This window comes from Megascapheus bottae, chromosome 15 (genome assembly GCF_031878675.1).
Source record: "Megascapheus bottae isolate mThoBot1 chromosome 15, mThoBot2.hap1, whole genome shotgun sequence".
NCBI lineage: Eukaryota > Metazoa > Chordata > Mammalia > Rodentia > Geomyidae > Megascapheus > Megascapheus bottae.
The window spans coordinates 10,644,808-10,649,420 of NC_143523.1; positions in this window are offsets into that span (position 1 = coordinate 10,644,808).

The following is a 4,613-nucleotide window of genomic DNA, read 5'->3' on the forward strand; positions in this document are numbered from 1 at the left end:
CACCACTCTCTGGACCAATTCCCTAGAGTTTGGGCGAGGAAGAAGAACAAATAAGCAATTCTGTAGAAAGGACCCAACAGCCATCAGTCAAGAAATGCTCTTAATTACTCTCATGCTGATGGGAGTGACTATAACAAGGCCTATGGTCTAAAATGGTCCAGATCAATGTTCTTAGATCATGGCTTGGTTTCCCTTCAGTCTGAAGATATTTTGGTCTCAGCCAGGAAGTGAGCAAGTAAGGGTAAAAACACCAGAAACCCATGAACCTCTTTCACCTATTGATCCAAAGGTAGCAGAGGATATAAAGTGCTTGAATGTGGTTTGGGGAAAATGGCTTCTATGCAAATGAAAACAGAACTTCCTGGGGATTGAATGAGAGTCTAGGTCAATTTCTATAGAGTTCCAGGAAAACAGGAATTTCAACAGCCATGGCTGATTTAATCAATGCATTCAAGCATTCGAGAAAATTCAAGTCTCCAGACAGATTCCTTTTAAATATGGATGTACAAAGCTCTACAAGATTCTTCTAAGTAAATCAATAACCTGTCAGTCCAGTATAATCCATTCTTCAATTTGGTCTGTAAAAGAAAAACTAGTTTTCTAATATGACTTCAAGATAAATGGGTAGAAAATCTGAGTCTATCCTCCCCCACAGGAGTTTGTACGTACCAAAGGTACCCATATCATACATTCAACACACTTGAAAGCAATTGCCTTTAAGAAGTTGTACAAAGGGATTCCAATTCAACGTCATTATATGAATACAATGCATCTTGATCCATGTCGCCCCATCTCTCCCAACCCCATGCATTCCCTCAATTTTCCTAGTTCTATTTTCACATGTATTACATTGACTGCATTTTGAAGACCTATCATGTAAAAAGAACAGAAAGGAGGACTGAGGGGAGCAGGGAGGTGGGGGGGGGGGGGGAGAAATACACAGCAGCAAAAGAAACCAAGACTAAATAATGAGATCTAATATGTATTTTCAAATGGGATGGAGTAATAGAACTCAAAAGAAGTAGAATGAGGGGCCGGGAGTTTGACCTAGTGGTAGAGTGCTTGCCTAGCATGCACAAAGACCCAGGTTTGATTCCTTGGTACCATGTACATAGAAAAAAGCCAGAATTGGTGCTGAGGCTCAAGTGATAAAGCTCTAGTCTTGAGAAAGTCCAAGGACAGTGCTCAGTCCCTGAGCTCAAGCCCAGGACAGGCAAAAAAAAAATTTTAAGTAGAATGAAAGAAAAGAAAGACCTCACCTACATTCAATTACCCTAGTTTTCCTGGGAATACTTCAGATGCATGATTAGGGATAACAGATTGTTCCCAGCTAATTCTTCTCCTTATGAATGCATAAATAAATTGTATATTCATACTATACAATATTATTTGGCCACAGAAGAATAATCAAATACTGAGACATGTTACTGGAGTTCTGGGCGGAGTACTTAGTTCTTGTGTCTCTACAAGAGAATGCAGTTAAGATGCAAAATCTAGCAAGAGTAATACCTGTTTATTGAAAGAAGCAAGATTACAGAGAGGTAGGACTAGGACCCCAGAAGAAAGATACACAGAAGGCGTGTCATCTCAAAGAATAGATTGACCTCCTGCTCTCATTTCACTTTATTGGAAAAAAATTAAAAAGCCAGGTGTTAGTGGTTCTGCCTGTCATCCTAGAGATCTAAGGACTGTGTTTTGAAGCTAGCCTGGGCAGGAAAGTCCATGAGAATCCAACTAATCCCCAAAGAGCTGAACATGGAGCACAGGGACAGTGTTGACAGTAGAGCTCAGGCCTTGAGCTCAAGCTCCAGCACACACACACATACACACACACACACATGCATGTGCAAAGAGAGAGAGACGATTTGAATTTCCCCCCATTTTCTCCTCTTTAGGTACCCATCACAGCCCAAGAAAAATCCACACAGGGAAATGGGGAGAAAAATCTACAAATACACATAGATTAAAATGACATGTTAGTGAGAAGTAATGTACCTAATACCCCTCTATGTATTACCTTGATAATAAAAAAATGAGAAAAATGACATGTTAATAACCTAAAGATAACTCTTGCTTGCTTCACTGGTTTGAGCTGGAGCCTCAGTAGGAGGACCTAGCAGCCTCTTACTTTCTTTTCTAGAACTGCACAGGATGATGCATGTAATTTCTGTGAAGAAAAGTGTTTCGGCCTTACAAACTGATGAGTTGCTAGACATGTACAAAACACTGCTTTGCATTTCTTGGCTACTGCTTGTGACTACCTGCTACTCATCAATGTACAACAAGGTAAATCCTGACATTATGCTAATTTCAAGAAGCCAGTTTCAAAAGACAACAAATACGGTTCCTTTTACATGGAAGTTTCCAGATGTGAACAAAATTCACAAGGACAGAAAGTGGTTAGGGACTTGCTGGAGTAGAAGAAAATAGGGAATGACTATTGATGGGTTTATAGGTTTGTTTTCAGGGTGTTGAAAATGTTCTAAAATTTGACTGTGGTGATACAACTCTGAATATATTAAAAACTAATGAACTGTACACTTTAAAAAGGATGTGTTTCATAGTAGGTGAAAAATGTCTCAACAAAACTGTTTAGAAATCTCATTAATCATAAAGATATTGGTAAAGCAGAGACACTGTCAATATTTTTTGCTATACTATATGTTTTCTCATCTTCTGACTCAAAGCCCTTGCGGCACTAATTCAACTTGGAGTAACCTTGCAAAGCATGCTGGTCTTCAAAAGATAGAGTCAGCACTTGGTAATTAGAGGCTGTCAGAAGTTCAGCAGTCAGGTTTCTCACTCAATCAGAAAAGCAGGTCAGCAAATATTGCTTTATGACATCTTATAACCTAAACGTTTAATACTTGCTTATTAAGTGAGATTAATAAGATGTGCATGTCTTAGCAGAAAAAGGGTGATTAGCCAGGGGTCCTACTGAATTTTGCTCTGCTCATGTTAATCACCTGGTTCCTTTGGAAGTGGGATGGAAAAGAACAAAGCTGTGTCATGACAAGTGCAGTGTGTGCACACAGATGACCACTGACCTGCTACCCAGTAGCCATGCTACCTTGTACAAGCCTCTCCTCTGTCTCCATTCCTGTCTCTGTAAAATGGGAAATCCACTTTTTAATTTGTGGGCTTACTGTGTGTAACGGGCCCATAAATTGTGCCTGTATTATAAAATGCTGTTAGTAGATATTTATGAGTAGTTTCTTGTGGTCATTTTTCCCCCGACTTAAAAAAAAGTGTTGGTACTTTCTGCAGAACAGGGCCTTATCCTTCTTTCTCACTAATTCTGTTTTATTTTGATATGTTTATTGCCAAGTTACCCATCCAAGTACTTTCCTGAAACTCTGCTATCAGTCAGGAAATTAAAAACTGAAGTACTTTATTTGAGTACAAATTTCTTATCAAATGCAGCTATACTGCTCCTTGGCAAAAGCATATCAAGTACAGAGTCAATTGGAGAGCTGCTGAAGCCCATCCTTCCCATGTGTGGTGGACAGAGAGGATAAGGGAGGCAGCACGCCTCACACATCTGGTTCCACACTGCCTTCTAGGGCCTCATTCAGCCCAGAGATTGTTTAGAGGATAAGCACAAGTGTTTGCTCACAGTGCAGATACCTCCAGGGAATTCCTTTCCTGCTGCTTTCTCCCAGATCTGGCTGAGTCTCTGTCTCTCTCACACACACAGACACATGGGTACATGCAGATGCAAATTTGACAACATGATGTGCCTCTGTCAAATGGCATTGGATAACATCACCACCCCTAATTCTAAACTTCCATTCTTGCTCAGGATATACTTTCCCACTTTCTTGTCTTTTGTACTTCACCAGCTCCAAATACTATGAAGGTTTGTGGTTTGTTCCTCAGAGATGGACACTGCTTTCGAGCACCCACAGCTGAAGGGGTAAAAACCACCAGCAAAAAAACAAAAACAAAAACAGGTGAATTCACTAACTTTTCCATTCCTTCATCACAGAGAACAGGAGTGAGACAGACTTGCAAATAACCAGGTGTCATTCCTTGAACTGTTGAGCATTTTTTATCATTTTATTTGTGCTTTATTTACAATTCCTAAAGTACAAGTTAGCACAAAATAAATGTACCTGTGTAGCTGAGAACGATACAATGACATTAATAACATTAGAAAAATAATCTCATTCAAAGCCAGGCGTGGAGGCTTAACACCTATAATCCTAACTACTTGGGAGGCTGAGATCTGAGGATCATAGTTCAAAGCCAGCCTGGACACTAAAGACGATGAGACTCTTATCTCCAATTAATCACTTGTGGCTCAGGGATAGAGTGGTAGCCTTGAGCTGAATTGCTCAGGGACAGCGCTCAGGCCCAGAGTTCAAGCCCTATGACCCACAAAAAAAAAAAAAAAAAAAGAGAGAAAGAAAGAAAAAAGAAAAATAATTCAAGTATTTTTATAAGTGTAGGTATGATACAAGAGAAATGTGATGCTGAGTAATTACACTTAAGAGAATGAATTATAGAAATGTGAAGAGGTTTTCAGAAAAAGTATGATTTATTCCAATGTGAAAATTTGAAATAAATTACTTCCATTTTATATTTTTTACAGAGATAAACTCAAACTTGGT